The following is a 17,773-nucleotide window of genomic DNA, read 5'->3' on the forward strand; positions in this document are numbered from 1 at the left end:
ATACGAGAGGGTGTTCCATTAGCCCCTAGCTCATCCCGATGTCTTGCTGATATATGGCTTGCTAGTATCTTACAACAGCGGGTTGTACGATGATCCAGACCTCATGCTTTTGGCCAACCCTACCTTTGGTTGCTGGTTTTGCGTTAATAAAGTTGTGGCCTTTCCTCCACATGCGGCTCATGTTTTTTTGTGGCGCCACCCTCCCAGGCAACCAGATGTGCTAGATCACAGTACCCTTATTATTATTATTATTATTATTATTATTATTATTATTATTAATAACCTTTATTTATGAAGCGCTGTAAATTTACACAGCGCTGTACATGCAATCTTTTTAGTTAGACGGTTCCCTGCCCTCGGGCTTACAATCTAAAAAGACATGACACAGAAGGAGAAGGGAGTGGTGGAGGGAAAGGGTAAGAGGTCCAGCAGTTCCTATCTACCTCCAAGGCCTGGACCAAGTCAGATGGACTGGAGGGAGGGCTTGGCTTCATAATGGATGGTTAATCTGCTTCCAGGGAAAATACATACTCTGAAGTAGGATAATACATATACAGTACATAGCAATTCAGGAAATGGTTTGATAAACAAGCACCAAGAGAACATCAAATAGTAAGCGACAATTATGCAATGACTGGGAAGGCTTCTCTGAACAGGATGGTTTTCAACTCCGTTTTGAAGCTGGTTAAAGAAGTGATGGCTCTTGCTTGTGGGGGAAGAAGGTTCCAGGAGTGAGGGGCAGCAAGTGAAAAGGGGCGAATCCGGGATGGGGCAGAGGAAATCCTGGGCTGGGACAGCAGACCTTGACTACCAGAATGGAGGACCCTAGTGGGAAGGTGAGGAGAAAGAAGGTCTGATAAGTAAGGAGGGGCCAGCCCATGGAGGGCTTTAAATGTCGAGAGCAGGAGCTTATACTGAATGCGGAAGGGGAGGCGGAGCCAGTGAAGGGATGCCAACACAGGAGAGATATGGTCAGAGTGGTGGGTGGAAGTGATAATGCGTGCAGCTGAATGCTGAACAGAGATTAAAGGACGGAGGTGGGAAAGAGGAAGCCCAGCCAGGAGGACATTACAGTAATCAAGTCATGAGATCACTAGGGCATGGACCAGGATCTTGGCAGTAGAGGCGGAGAGATATTGTCGGATTTTGGCAATATTGTACAAAAAGAATCTACAAGCCTTGGCTGTGGTCTGGATCTGAGGGACACACGACAGAAAAGAATCAAAGATAAAACCAAGACTGCGGGCTTGCTGGGCTGGTTGAATAGAAATGTTGTCCGCAGAGACATAAAAGGAGTGTTGAAGAGTGGGCTTACCTAGCCAAAATGAACAATGTAGTTCAACCCATGTACAGGGTTCCACATCTTATAAACCTCACATAGTTATAGTGTATTGGTATACAATATCTGTGTACCTTCCTATTTTTCAGAGCAGTAAAGTTGGGAAAACCCACAATGTCTTGCCATTATAGTCAAATATATGTCTGTTTGGTTAATAACTCTAATAAATATATATGACTAATGGCATTGTTCACGAAAACACTTGTCTAAAGTATTATTTGACACTTTAGACATTATATCTTTGTCTTCTTGAAATACATAAAGTTATTAGATAACTTGACACATAGGTAGCATCTCCAGGGATAGCCAAGCAACAAAATACAAAATAAATAAATAAATAAATAAATAAATAAATAATTTAAAAAATTAAAAAAAAATCCAAAATCCACAAAAGAATGATACCTTTAGTGGTCAATCAAAATGCACAAAATACATCATGCAATCTTTTGAAGCTTCACTGGCTTCTTCATCAGGCAAAGATATTAAAATTCATAGAGGAAAAGAAAAATGATGGTGTTAGGATCGCAGGGCAATATTTTGTTTCACATGATACTTCTGTTGTCAGTAAAGATGGCCTGCACAACATATGGCCCAAAGGCAGCCAGCGTCCCCCTAAAGGATTGTTGGCAGCCCATTGGAAAGAGCCAGGAGGAGGAGGAGGAGGAGGGGGAGGAGGAGGAGCCTCCATGTTCCAGTTCCTCTGACTGACCGCCAACCATCTTATAGCTGGGAGATGGAAATAATTTTTAAAGCAGCATTTAAATCTGGACTATTTTCTAAAAAGTAAGGTCCAAAACACACTGCAGAAATAAATGCTAGGGAACATGGGAGCTGTAGATTGTTGTGGCACCAGAACTCTCTGACAGGGAAGGCTAAATGTCTCACGAAATTACAGTTCCCAGGATTCCGTAGCATTGAACCAGGGCAGTTAAAGTGGCCTCAAACTGGATTATTTCTGCACTGTGTTTTGGACCTATGTGGCCCATATGCTATTATCATTATTCAGTTTTGTAGCTGTTATTATAAATTGGAAAGACATAGGCATGGTACAGAGTGCCAGGAAAAGACGGCTGGGAGCCGCCTGTCATTGCTGCGCAGTGGTACCACAGCAACCAAGTTGCACGGTATCGCTGCGCAGCAAAAAAGGAATGCACAGAAGTGGCTCCTTTTTTCAGCACAGCTGTGCCACCGCAAAGTGCCAGAGATGGCACAATGATGTCACAGCTGTGTCACGCTGTTTGGACGTGGAGCAGCTGCAGTGTCATTGCTGCGTATGCTGTCTGTATGGTGCTGTGCAGCACTAACGCCCTCATCATGTGCTAAGGTTGTGGGGTGTGTGGGGCATCACAAAGGGACAGTATGTACTGGGCCTAAGAATGCAAACTACTCAAGTAAACTTATCTTCTGGAGTGAGATGTGCTTTCCCAGTTGACTCTTACCTCTAAGGAGGGAATTGCCAGGGGGGTGAGAGTGCAATGGCATGGGGGGCATCAGGAGGTTTTTTGTGCATTTTTATTTATAAATTTTGTGAATTTATATTATTATTTTTAGCTTTTATTTTGTAATGTCACCTACATTTTTCTTGAATGTCCTACATTTTGTGGTTTCTTTCCCTCCATTCTGGTTATGACATCTGGTCTACCTGCTCAACGTTCCTCCACTGGTTGGCCTTCTCCCAAGAAAAAACAGGGTGGTGGCAGTGGAGAATGGAATTAATAGTGTTAATATTAATAATTAATTAATTATTAGTCATTAACAACAACTACTTAATAATTAGTGATAATTAGTGATTGATAATAAATAATTAATAATTAGTAATTAATAAGGATTCATTAGAATAATTAATTAAACCTATGGCAATTTTAATTTTGAACCCTGCCCACTTCCAAGTTGTGCAGGCCTGGTCTAGAGAAATCTCAGTGTTGGCAAAGGCCACTTCTCTTCTTGACCATGTGGGAACTGAGGACAAAGATCCAAGCTGTCCCTGTCCCGTGCTAAGATAATTGTCCCTTTCTCAGTATGAAAAGGGATCTTGTAACATCTTTGAGACTAACTTATGTGAAGAAGGTATAGCATAAGCTTTGGTGGACTTGGGTTACTTCCGCAGATGCCTCAACCTTACTCTTCACTGAAACTGAAAAATTGTTCTTTTTGTTTTTGTTGTTGATCATGATAATTCCAAACCTCAAGCTTCAGTACAGGGTAACAGTGGTACCTAGCACCCATGCACAAACAACTGATATGAAATTGTTAAAGGTTCATACAGAATAAAAGACAACGAACAACACATAGTCTCTGAAACACATGTTTTTGTCACAGGTATTCCCAGTTCTAGTCTTTAAATAATACTTTCAATTTCTTGCCTTTCTCATGGAAATTGATATATCAAACAGCATAAATAGGCACCAACAGTTAAAAGTTCCTTTAAAATGCTATCAGAATTAATAACTGGTGAAAATATACACAATGGCAATTAATGCTAAGAGCCAATGTTTGAATGTAAAGGTAACCTTGGGCAAGTCACACATTCTCAACCCCAGAAAACCCTATGATAAGTTCACCATAGGGTTGCCATAAATCCAAAATGATTTGAAGTCAACAACAACAACAAACACTTACAATTTATTCTGACAGATTTGTTTTCATCTTTAGTGTATATTCTTAGCATGTTCTGGGCAACAGGTTATATAATATATAATTAACAGTAGCCAGTCAGTGAAGTCCTACCCCATAAAAATACAGTAGTATACACAAAGAACTGTCAAAAACAAGGCTGCACACAAAAGTTTGCCTTGCTTTTATCACATATAATTCTGATATTAACACTCTATATTGTAATATTCTAATATTAATTCCTTGCTATTCCTTCAATGCTTATACCAATGCTCAGCTCACCTGCCTTCAACCAAGATTAAACCTGCAAAATAAAGGTTCTCTTCAACAGCAAACCTAATAATCAGAAACATTTCAGGATTCATGTGACTTTTTAAAGTCATCAAATAAGAAAGGATATCCATGTGATATTGAGAGACAGTGTGGTAGTGTGGTTTGAGCATAGAATTTGGGTATATCACACTGTCTCAGTCTGAGAGAAAGGCAATGACACACACCCCCTCCTGAATATATCTTGCTGGAAAAAAGTCCTGTGAGAGGTTTACTTTAGGGTCGCCATAACTCAGAAAATTGAAGACACACATCAACAACAGCCATGAGATATTCTTATAATCAGTATACTATAGATTTAGGGCTAAAAAGAGAGGTGAATAAATACAGAAACTAGTAATTAAAATAACTTTGGTCCAAAACACACTGCAGAAATGCAATTTGAGATGACTTTAACTGCCCTGGCTCAGTGCTAGGGAATCCTGGGAATTGTAGTTTCTTGTGGCAGCAGAACACTCTCTGACATAGAAGGCTAAAAGTCTCCCAAAACTACAGTTCCAAGAATCCCCTAGCATTAAGCTGGGGTAGTTAAAGTAGTCTGAAACTGGATTATTTCTGCAGTGTGTTTTGAAACTAGGTTTTATATTTTACTCTATTACTTTGTTTACCCTTTTCTTCCAGAGTTGGGACTCAGGGTGGTTGTCATCATGTATAGGTGCATCTACACTGTAGAAATAATGCAGCTTGAAATCATTTCAAGTGTTGTAGCTCTGTCCTATGAAATCCTGTTTTACAAGGCTTTTAGCCTTCTCTGCCAAAGAGTGCTGGTGCCTCACAAAATTACAAATTTCAGGATTCTCTAGGATGGGGCTGTGACAGTTAAAGTTGTGTCAAATGGCATTATTTGTACAGTGCATATGCACCCTACAATTCAATCTTCTCATATATGACATTTAGGCTGACATAACCGGAAGCTTTTCTTCAGAGGTTAGAAGGCCATCTATCAAGAATTTTTAGCTGTAGATTGCTGCATAGTCAGGGTATTGGACTAGATTACCCCGAGGATCCATTCTAATTGTGCAGTTTTATGATTCCATACTTCCAGGACCCTCAGGGCCATCAAACCTCTGAATACCAGGTCCTGGGGAATATAAGTGGGAATGATCCAACTTCTGATTATTGATTCTTATAGGCAACTAATTGGTCCATGCAAGAATAGAATGCTTAACTGGACAGCTCTTATGTCTGATCCTGCATGATTTTTCTTATGTTCCTGTATTTAAAAATTTGTGGGTGGAAATCTTACTTAAACATTGACAATTTAATTCTTATAAACAGCTTTCAGTCCAGTGGGAGATTACATCTTGGATCCCAGTTCAGAGAATATGGATTGTGAAGAATTTCTGGTTAAGAAATATACCAGGCACAAACACTCTTCCACTTAGCGCCCTTAGGCCAGTTGGAAAATAGAATGTTTTAATCAAGTTTTAAAAACCATTTCCAGTGGTGACCTCAAAGAAAAGCCCTGGAAATAATTTGCTATAGAAATTTCTACAGAACAACCAAGCAAGACAGCAGGTCTGAAACCAGATGTGTTTGACAAAACTTTTGTACAAGAGATAATATAAAGAAAAAATTAAACAGTGAAACTGGGTATTTTTAAAATGTACAAATAATATGTCTCCAGAGAATTAGAATAATCTAGATAGCACACAGCTGTAGATGTAATAACGCTGAACTCTCAGATGTGCAGTGTGTGAATTTTTACAGATGTTTTATTAACATAAGAAACTAAAAAAAGCGCTGCTAGAATAGACCAAAGGTCTCTCTGATTCACTATTCCATTGTGGTCAACCTGAGAGCTCTGAGATCCCACAAGAGATTCCTGATGCAATTGTCTGTCCCTACTTTTGTCCCCACCCAGCACTTGATGCTCAGAAGTACAGCATCTCTAATTGTGTAGATTCTATTTCATCACAAGAGCTGTTCTAGTTCCATCACATTTCTAGTACAGTAATCTCTCTAGTCCGTCTATACTTTCCTAATTGAAATACCATTTGATGATGGTCACTTTATTGGAAAGATTCACAGAGGCTTACAGTAGCATATTGCATTCTTCTGATTATCACATGGAAGGATTTGTTTAGTGTGAAGTCCTTTTGTGAAAAAGCAGAACTTGGAAGAGTTGCTTTGGGGGTAGCAATTTCCAGAATCTTCCAATTGGCACAGCAATTGTCCCCAAAATGTAATTTTCCCAAGCTCTGTCAAAAAAAACAAAAAAAACAAAACCTAAACAAGCCTGCATTATATTAGCTAGGCATCTGCTCTAATCTTAAGAAGTACTTACTAGTTAGGCTATGACTACCCCTTAACAGGAAGAAATGTGTGGGCATTGCTGTCTGGCTTAATTGTGCTTTAGTTTTATTGTATTGTCTATCACTGATTATTTATATATAAGCCATTTTACAATGACTTATAAATGTTTAAAAAAAATAAAATGAAATAAGCAAATATAGTATGGGTGACGCGTGATTTATTGATACTACCATGGAAAGGGGCGGATACATTTATATAACTTTAAGGCACTGCTCAAAGAGATACATCTAAGTTATAAATGGAAATCACTTTTTGAGACTCTTTAACTGGAATGGCTTCCTAAAATAGGAGACCCTGGGAACTGCGATACTAGGAAAGCTTCCAGCCTTGCCAGCTTAGAACAAAAATTTGTTCACAGAAGAAGCCAGATATGAAGTGATCTACTGTCTCAAGACTGGCTTTAGATATTTTGCAACACTGTGTACAAAAGCAAACTAGTCTGGCAGCTGAGTTGTACTTCCATTGCTCTCAAGACCATCAGCCTACTTTAGAGGTTGTAGAAGAAACCACGTGCCATATACAACTCTATGGGCATGGAATATTCATGACCTGCCCAGAAACATTTGCTATCTGAGGTGGTTGCCTCATTATGCCTTGTGATGGAACTTGTCATATACTTCCTAGTGGTTTGTCATATGATCTTACCATTCCTGATTAAACATTTTATCTGGTCCAATCAAAAATCCACAAAGAGTGTTACCTTTATTGATCAACCAAAATGCACACTATCCATGTTGCAAGCTTTCAGAGCTTCACTGGTGTCTTTATTAGGCAAGGTTTTACAAAGCAAACAAGAGAAAAAATTGAAGATGTTAGTCATAGGCCTGCATTTTGCTGTTTCTCTTCTTAGTTAAGATGGTAAGGAGGAGCATATCTTGCAGGCTGGCACCTCCTCTTTCTGGCCATGTGGCAACTGGGAGATTTTCAGAGTCCAGGAAATTTAACATCCGTTTGCATTACAACAAAGGCACTTCTTTTGCAATCCAGTATGTCTCCATCCTTGTGAGGTTGCAGGCCCCCTTTTTAGGCAGAGGATTTCTGCCTAATTTAGGCACTGGATTTCTCAAGAAGCCTCCATGCTTTTGCATCAGGAAAACTTCAGGTGGTGTTAAGCTAAAACATGCCAATCCAGTCCAAAGAAGAAAAATGTTTTACCTCTGTTGGAGGTTGAAACCCCAGATAGGAATGTCCCAGTCCACTAGCTGACTCTTTAGGATTCCTCTGTTACGGCTATAATGTGGTATCTTAAAATCCAGAAAACATCCAGAAGTAATGGCCAACACAGATATCCCTGGATGTTTTCTTGATTTTAGCTGGTGTTTCAGCAAGGAGAGAGGAAAGTATAACATTAACTGACTCTAATCTTGCTTTGCCAACCATTGCTCTAATTGATTCACCAATTCAGTCAGCTGTTGATCAGGGACCTACAGTTTTCACAATTGGACCAAACAAACATTATCCTGGCTGTTGTTTTGGCTGGTCATTTGGGGGAAGGAGAATTATTATGTCCTACATGTCTGTATTTTAAAAAAATGTGTAAAAAGAGACTGAAACAGACTGTTCCTTATACAAGACTGTCTCAGAATGGTGCATGAAGTCCTAATGGAATGGTGTTTGTACTCACTGATAAATCATATCCAGTGACAAATTTCAGGTATATAAACTTATTCATCCATAGTTAGTGACAGTCCATAAAGCTTCAGGTGGTAACTCTTTATCTTGCTTAATTGTAGGATGCATTTACTATGATAGGCTACAAGTTAAAATTCCAGCACTGCTTTCTTTCCCTCTCAACCAGCTAAGCCTAATAAGATAGTCACTGGGTTTTCCTCAGTTTTTGAATTTGCTTTTTCAGCTACAGCTAAGTTTACAGGAACTGCCTGTGGAGTTGATAAGAAATCTGCTGATGAGCTCTCTTTTTTCCCCCTGAGTACAATTTCCCCATGAATGGCTGTTGATTGCAAGGCATTTCCTTTCCTTTTTATTTTTGAGACAAAGGTCTTTACCAAGTGTCTCCTTAGATCTATGTCCCAGGCACTGTGCATTTAGGAAGAAGGTATGTTACCCTAATATGCACACTGCTTTGATATTGAAATGACATTTTTGTTGCCCTCTCCAGCAACCCTTCTCTACATGAATTCCCTTTTACATCCAGCAAGTTTGTTCTGGAACTAGGTAAATTATACACAGATCTCATCCACATAGCTGAATATATGTTAAGCACGTTGTTTTCTTGCCAAAGCAAGATAGTACACCTCTCATTTGGTTAGATGGTCTTCATTTATAATGGCAGATGGATGTGCTATCATGCAGCAGAAATGAACACTGAGCATGCATATAATAGTAATTATGATGGCTCATGCAAGGCTTATGGGCCTAAACAAGTGAATGGGCTTGAAATGAAATCTCCAACCCATCCCTAGCCTGTAGTCACTTTAACCCACTGAAAACCTTCCCAGAAACTCCCTCCCACCATTCATATGGACATCCACTACCCAGACTTTAGGCAACATCTTCCCTCATGCCTTTGTCCCCAAACAGCCATTGTTAAAGCTGAACTTGTCAAATCACCACCATACCCACAAGTTTTGCATTTCCATGGCTATTCATACAGTCTAATGATAAAAGTCCTTCCTAGCATCAGTTCCATCAATGCATCCAGATCAAGTGTATGAAAGCTTATGCGACAACTTCTTCCACACAACACCATGAGATTTTTATTATTTTTAAATATATATATGTTTATTAAATTTTATTCAATTATATAATGAGTGTACTACATCAAAGGCATAGAAATTAAAGTAAAATTAAATGAAATAAAAATAAAAATATTAAAGAATTCCATCTTGCGTTGTTACTTATGTACAGTTGCATAGTAATTCAAATTTGGCAATCCATAGTTACTTTTATCCTTCATTAGTAATTATGTTTGAGAAATTAAAGTCCTATTTCTTTAATTATTTCATACTTTAAATATATTATTCATCCTACTTTGTACCACATTTTTTTGAAACTTTTCCCATTTGTTTTCATATTCTTGGTTTGTTTTCCCTGCAATATACATTGCCATTCTATCCATTGTTAACAGATCATATACTCTTAGCTTCCATTCTTCTATTGAGGGTATTACCTTTGATTTCCAATTTTTCGCATAGGCCACATGTGCCACTGAAATCAAAACACCATGAGATGTTGTTCAAGAGGCATCCACCTTCCTAGCTGACTTCTCTTAGGGCAACTAGCTGCAGTGGAGGAAAGAGAAATGAAACTTGCCACAAACTCCAGTATTATTACATAATCTATTGTATTGCTACAGCAGCAGCATCGTGTGAAATTGTATTAGTGCCTTATTTTCAGTGGTAGGTAAACAGATGGTTTTAAGTCTTAAGGTTTGCTATTGGAGGAAATTTAAGAATTAAGTCATAGTAACATCTTCCATCATAAATTTTATTACATTTTTTTTGTTAATTGCATGCATTTCTATTTTATGCATGGTAAAATGGTTCATTAAAGTTATTGATGAATTGCCAGCAATATGGAAGATAGTAACATTATAGATTCCACATAAACCAGTACAGTTGGAGATGTCTGTGTTTGGGAATTTATTCAGCACCTGAATAAATAAAATTGTATATAAATGTAATTCACACTACCTTGTCTCTTATATAAACACCCGTGGAAGTCTGGATTTGTCTTTTATATTGATGCATCAATATTGATATTGATGTAGATAAGCCATTCATATGTGTTTCAGGTGCTATAAATTATTTATTAGTTAATTGACTGCCTTCTGAGATTCAAGATGGGTGCTTTTCAGCTAGGGCAGAACAAATCTGGAGAATGTTTTTACCCATGTATCTTCATAGACTTTTCTGGCTACCCTCCCCCTCCCATTAAATAAGTAAAGAAGTAGAAGTGGGGGCATAATTTTTCCAAAAATCCAAGCAGCAGTTCCTAGTTTTAGTTCAAAAAGTAGGAATTCCTAGAAGTAAAAAAGAAAAAGGAAAGGAAAGGAAAGGCTTGCCATAACTCAGCATGTTATTGTGGTAGAAGCTTCAAAATTTGACAGTGTTTTTGGATGTTGCCCAAATTGCAGCAGACACTAGCTTCAAGGGGGGGGGGGATCTAAACAAGGGACGTCCTAGAAATAAAAGAGGGGGAATGGCTAGAAGGTTAAGAAGTGATATGATAGCCCTGTTTAAATATTTGAAGGGATGTCATATTGAGGAGGGAGCAAGCTTGTTTTCTGCTGCTCCAGAGACTAGGACCCAGAACAATGGATGCAAGCTCCAGGAAAAGAGATTCTACCTCAACATTAGGAAGAACTTCCTGACAGTAAGGGCTGTTCAATAGTGGAACACACTCCCTCAGAGTGTAGTGGAATATCCCTCCTTGGAGATCTTTAAACAGAGGCTGGATGGCCATCTGTCAGGGATGCTTTGATTGGATTTCCTGCATGGCAGGGGGTTGGACTGGATGGCCCTTGCGGTCTCTTCCAACTCTATGATTCTATGATTCTACTTTAAAAAGAAATGGGAGAGGTTTCTCTAAGGCATTATATACACTGTGAAAATAATCTGGGATGAATCCAGGTTCACATGCATCTCAAATGCACTCAATTATAGGTTTTTTTTTTTTTTTTTTTTTTGGTGGCAAAAAAACTCACTTAATCCAGGATAATCAGGACCAGGTTATTTTCCTAAGTTTTTAAAAAAAGATTTGCATCAGAACTGTGATTAACAATCCAAACAGACCTGGGATTTAATCCTGCATACCCAGCTGTGTCTTTCCCCTCCAATGAGGGGAGAGGACTTTCACTTTCTCAGTATCCCCCCTACGCCCACCATCTCTTGGCAGCCAGCAGCTCCAGGGAAAAGTGGGAGACATTGCTGCCAGTGCTGGTGCCTCGAGAGACCCATCTAGGAATAGTTTCTCTGAGGGGTCACCAGTACCATTGGGGTGGGAGGCAGAGGGCTGGTGAGTGTAGAACATGGAGAGATACAAAGATGCAGTTCCGATGAAAACATGGTGTGAATAACAAACTTGGAATGTGTGAGTTAGCTTTTCTCATCATCCCACTAAAAAAAAAAATGTCTGAATGACCCCTAAGCCACTACTGCTATGATTCTTGGGGCACAGGGGAAATGGTGAGAAAACAGGAGAAACACTGTTGCTAAGTGTCAGGATCAGAGGACCCAATTCCCAATAACCAAGACAGCATCATAGTATAGTAGAAACTAGAGATTATCCTGGATATCAAGACAGAAAGTGTCCTGCCCTGGGTTGAGTATCAGAACTGAAAGAGTTCCCCCTTGGACCATCACAAATACAGTCCCATCCTCCAGCCCCTCTTTCCAACTCTGATCACAACCCTTTGATCCAGATCAAAGGATTCTTCATGTTTCCCTCCTTCTTCTCCCATGTTATCATTTTATCTCCCTTCAGGAATAAGATCATCCTTGTTTCACAGCTCAGATCCATGGCAGGATGATTGAGGTCATAAAACTACAACTCCTTTCTGCCACTGCCATCTGCCCCTCCTGTTTCCTAGGCTTGGATTTAAAATGACTGGTATCCCCTTCTCGACAGCCAACATACTATACAGCATTAAACCACCGTATCACCAGTCTTTCATATCTTTATCTCTTAATATCATTATATCATCATGCCAACTTGACAAAACTATGCCTATGGATTCTGACACTAAGATGCCACAGTTTAAAAACGAGACATGAAAATGAGCATCAACTGTCTAAGGTACTGTTAGTAAGATCCATAAAGTATAAATAAATATGGAGCAGGAAAATACAAGACCTCCATGGATCTTTTAGGAGGTATTATATATGGACTGGGTCAGCACTCTGTACACTCCATGTAGTCCAAAACAAGACTGCCAAAATATTTTTTCCCCATACAGCTCCATGATTTGACTGCATTTGAAATTCCATGTTCAGTTCTGGTCCTACCTCTCTTAGTACAGTTGTTCTCAACCTTTGATCCTCCAAACATTTTGGAGCTCAACCCTCAGAATCACTGACTATTGATTGGGTTGTCTAGGGCTGCTGACAGCTGAAATCCAAAACATCACGAAGGCAAAATAATTTAAAACAAAAAAAAAAAAACAAAAAACCTTAAATGTGGATAATAGAAACTGTCAAGTATTTTATTTATTTGCTTGGTTTGAAACATTTTTTTTAAAAAAAATATTTTTACCCTGCCTTTCCATTTTGGGGATAGACCCCACAGGTTGGATTCCAAGCAGAAATGACAATATAAAATATCATAATAGCATTAGCAAGTCACAATACACTCAATAAAAACAGCAGATCAATAAAAACCAGCTGAAAACAACAATAAAATTACTGTAAAGCTGTATTGTAGATAAAATCCAGTAGCAGCAGTAAAAATTGCAAACAATCGTTAAAAGCATCAGCACATGAAATAGTCCACATAAATTAGATTTAACTTGGTGTCTAAAACTCAGTGAAGCTAGTGCTAGGTGAATGACCATAGGGAAAATATTGCACAGCTTGGATTTTTCCACAAAAACATCCCAATCTTTCCAACACTTAGTGGTAGAAAAAGTCCTTAAAACTGGTCTTAAAAGCCTGGAAGAGTCATATATGACCTTCTTATTTATTTTTTACCCATGGCAGAAACTCTGTGTTTGTTTGTGCTCTATTTAATGTTTTCATTTCACTTACAGATTCTTTGGAAGGCCTTCATCTTTGGATAGAATAGCCTATGGATGAAAGCTTATCCAAGGTTTTATTACTGCGAAGAGCTAATACACGCAATAAAAATAATCTCAAGATGACCCACCCCCTGGCCATGTGGTGAAGTAATCCAATGATTATTTTGCTATAGCTTCAATTTTCAGTGATTCAGTTCAGATGTTTCTTGGCCCACAGGGAATCTGAGGAACTGTTGGCAGGACTGCAAGAGAGCCAAGATTTCACAGAGCTATATGTTGTACTGACTGGTACTTCCATTAAGCAGGTAGATAATTGGTCTTCATGATTTACATGATTGCTGCAGCTGCCACAGGCAATCACACAGAGTCCATGAAGTATCTGAAGCAGCCAGACTTGAATTCTGTGATGCAGATAATAACACATGAAACCATTCATATAGAGAAGAGATGGGAAAATCTTTCAGTATTGGTTTCTCTCACATTTGAATTTTTAAAAGGCCTTAAATTCTGTCTTTTTCAGAGATGTGATTTCTGATTTTTGGGTCTGTTCCTCAAAAAATAACATGGAATTACTTGGTGCACAGAACACTGTTACCACCAACGTGGAACCTGCCTTTTTACATGCTTTCCAACTGCTAGGTTGGCAGAAGCTGGGACTAGTGATGGGAGCTCACTCTATCACACCACACTTGGGTTTCGAACTGCCAATCTGCCAACCTTGCGATCATCAGAGTCAGTGTCTTAACTGCTAAGCCACTGCATCCCTATTCAGCATTCTGAAGTCTTAATCTGTTTTGGTGGAGGGGATTCTATTATTTTCTGGTGGTGATTAAAACCAGTGTATTCTAAACAGGATTGAGATTAATATAGACTGGGCAATCTCTCATGTACTTGTGCTGGAGAATCTGTGTAACCTCCAGTTTTTGGGCCAACTACTCTACTGACATATCCTGCCTGTTTAAATTGCCTACATGTTGGTTGCTCCTCCATAAGTGTCTTTGATACCTTATCAAAACTTGGCCATGCCAAATTACAACCTCAAATGAGATACTTAACTTTGGATCTCAGATTTGTCCCACTCCTTAACACTTTGCTCTCTTGGCTGTATCCAAAACTGGTCACTCACATGTAGATTGGGTAGATCTTTAACTGACTTGTTATAATAATAGTAATATGATTTCTGTTCTGTCTGTTCAGCTTGTCTGTTGTAATCCTATAGGATAGTAACTTGCCTCTCATTGGTTGTGGAGATTCCTAGAGGTAGACTGTCAGATTAAAAAAATGTTTTCTATTATTTCCGTTTTTTCCACTTTCATGACTGTCCTGTCCCCCTAACCCCAGTGAATGTGGAGGTCCCACTGTACCTGGGTAAGTGATCTAAAGCAGACAGGACTGGGACATTTTCAATTAGATGATTACAAAGTGTTTTACCTGGGAAATGAAAATCTAAAGAAGAAATAGAATGACATTAATGAAAAATGTAACTGAATAATATCAATAAGACTTCAGGGAAAACACATTCTTTAGGCAATCAGTGAGACAGCTTGATGTGTGGACATCACTGGATGGCTAATGTTATTGCTGGATGCCTTCCACAAATGCCTAGTCATTTATGACTTCGGGCAACCCTAAGGTGAAGCTATAACAGGGATTTTTTGGGTGGGTGGCAAGATTTATTCAGAAGTGGTTTGGCACAAGAATGCACCATCTCCAGCCAAAGAGACAAAAAGCCTCACTAGATGGCAGATGAAACTTTTCAAACAGTTCAGGATAGGCAAGAAGCAAAAGTAAGGGGTGACATAAATAGAGTCAGAATCCTGAATGAAACTGTTCAGTGACTTGTGCATGGGACAAAGAGAACTATTATACAGTACGTCTGCATCATACGTGGCTTTCAGCTTACACTGAAAGCCGCACGACAAAGAGGAAATGGTGCACGTACCACGCCACATGCATGAGCTGCATTAGTTTCAATGGGGCTCAAGCATGTACAGAACTTACCTTACGTGACGGGGTCTGGAACAGATCCCCTGCATAAGGCAAGGGTCCACTGTATATCAATGCAAAGAAACAGAAGAATATAACAAAAAGCGGTTGCCCGACTCGGCGGGCTGACCGCTTTGCCGCTAGACGCAGCGAACGACTACAAGCCCCAGAGTGCTCTGGGGCTTGCCCCAGCTCCCTATTGGTGCGCGGGGCGAAAGGGAGGCCCTTCCGCCCCGCGACGCTCTGGGAGCTGGGCTCGGTGATCGGGAGTTCCGGTCCTCCAGGGCAGATGATTGGTTCAGCTGCCCTGGAGGAGGAGTCTCCTGGTCAGGTGGTACTGAGGGCGGGGCTTAGGCCTATATAGGCCATGCTGCCAGCCCCGGCCCTCAGTCGGCGCTTGGCTCCGGATGGTTAGGAGCCAAGCAGGAAGGGAGGAGGAGCTGAGCCTTCTCCCACAGCAGGCCTCAATTGGGACTATATTTAACTGTTTTTGGCCTGATTGCTCTCTTCTGAGAGAGCCACAGCAAGCCTCAATTGGGCTTATATACATCTGTTTTGGCCAGATTGCTCTCCCTGAGGAAGCCACAGTAGGCCTCACTTGGGCCTATATTCAACTGTTTTGGCCTGATTGCTCTCTTCAGAGAGAGCCACAGCAGGCTTCACTTGGGGCTATATACAACTGTTTTGGCCTGATTGCTCTCTTCAGAGAGAGCCACAGCAGGCCTCGCTTGGGCCTAAATACAAGTGTTTTTTGGACCTGATTGCTCTCCTCTGAGGGAGCCTCAGCAGGCCTTGTTTGGGCCTAAGGACAAGTGTTTTTGGACTTGATTGCTCTCCTCTGAGAGAGCTTGAAGAGTTTCTAACATGCCTCCTAAGACTCCCAAGAGGTCTAAGATTCGGAGCATTTTACTTCAACAGAAAGCCCCAGTGAGGTGCCATTTCGGCCAGATAGGTCATCGGGCTCCAGCAGAGATTCGTATGTGGGACATCTCTCTGTGGGTATGCCTTCTACTGATACATCTTCGTCACAGCCTAGTGCGGCTGCAGGACTGTTCCCAGAGGCTTTGGCCACCCTGTCAAAGTCTATTGCGGAGCTTATTCAGCAGGCCACTACATCGGGGCTATCTGCTAGTGTGTCAACACCACCTGTTCCTGCATCTCAGCCTTCCAGACGTCAGGTGTCCAGCTCGTCTGTTCCTGCATCTCAACCTTCTAGACGGCACGCATCCAGCTCTTCCAGCTCATCCAGTTCTAGGTCGTCTTCCACGTCATCGGAAGAGGACGACATGCTGGGACCTTCTTCATCGGATGATCGGTGAAAGGAAAAGAAAAGAAAGCACAAGGCCAAAAGGAGACGTCACAGAGCTCGTTTGGATGGGGCCGTCCAGCCTGCCGCTGAAGGTGGCGATCATCCTGCGGTGCCGTTGGGGAGGGATGGTTTTTGGGTCGAGCATGCTTTGGTTCCTGGTTTGCCTTGCTGGGCCGTTAAGAGGAGGGCTTGGCGCCCCGGACTTCAGGGTGTGTGGGTTGATCCATTGGCTGCTGAGTTCCCCATCTATTCTCCGGGTGAGCGTCCCCCTGGTGCGCACTTGTCGAAGAGAGTGCGCAAGAGCATTTTGAGGGGATGCTATGTGGATGTTTTTTCCCTTCTTCAGCCTAAAGGAAAAGAAGCGGTAGCTGTTACATCCACGAAGAAGCCAAAGCATGAGCCAAAGGTGGATCCTGCTAAGCACACCTTTGCCAACTGGATGGATGGTTTTACGGTCTTTAAGGCCGTTGTTTCCTTGGGACTTTAATGCAGGACGTTGTACTCGTACACAGTGTAGATATGATCATTGTTATAATAATTGTAAAGGGGCTCATCCCAGGTCTTCCTGCACACGTTCTGCTCAGGTTTCCCAGCCCTTTCGGGGAGGGCACCCTGCTATGGCAACTGCCAGCAAAAAAGAGGGTCCTGGGGGACACAAAACCGGGAGTGCAGGGGGCCATAAGTAGCTCAGTTGCCTTTTCTCCTGCCCAGGTTTTCTTGTTGGCTTTTTCTTCTGTTAAAACAAAGGCCCTTATCCCTTTGCTTGCAGCATACCCTAACAGGGAGGCTGCTTCTTAGTTAGCTGAGGGTTTTATTTTGGTTTCAGGATAGCAGTTTCTGCACCCCTCGCTCACCATTTTCCCAAGAACCTGCAGTCTGCTAGGTCCATGCCTGAGGTCCTTAGAGCCAAGATCAACAAAGAAATGCAGGCTGGGCGTGTTGCAGGTCCTTTTTTCGGTGTCACCTTTGACCAAGTTACATATTTCTCCGCTGAGAGTAGTTCCCAAGAAAGCACCTGGTGAATTTAGGATTATCCATCACCTTTCTCACCCCCCTGGTTCATAGGTTAATGATGCCATCCCAGATGAGCTGTGTTCAAGTCCGGTATGCCTCCTTTGACCATGCTGCTGTCCGACTTGTTCAGGCCTGTGGAAGGGTGCACTCTTGGCTAGTGCGACATCCAGTC

The 17,773-nt window shown here is 41.0% G+C and overlaps 1 pseudogene; it reads left to right on the forward strand.

Annotated features, from left to right (window-relative positions):
- LOC149317435 (protein CFDP2-like) overlaps window positions 1-16,597 on the forward strand; it is a 36,610-nt pseudogene extending 20,013 nt beyond the window's left edge.
- Window positions 16,598-17,773: the final 1,176 nt, after the last annotated feature.

The sequence above is a fragment of the Sceloporus occidentalis genome, unplaced genomic scaffold (genome assembly GCF_023333645.1).
Source record: "Sceloporus occidentalis isolate IW3139 unplaced genomic scaffold, rSceOcc1.0.p SCAF_3, whole genome shotgun sequence".
NCBI lineage: Eukaryota > Metazoa > Chordata > Lepidosauria > Squamata > Phrynosomatidae > Sceloporus > Sceloporus occidentalis.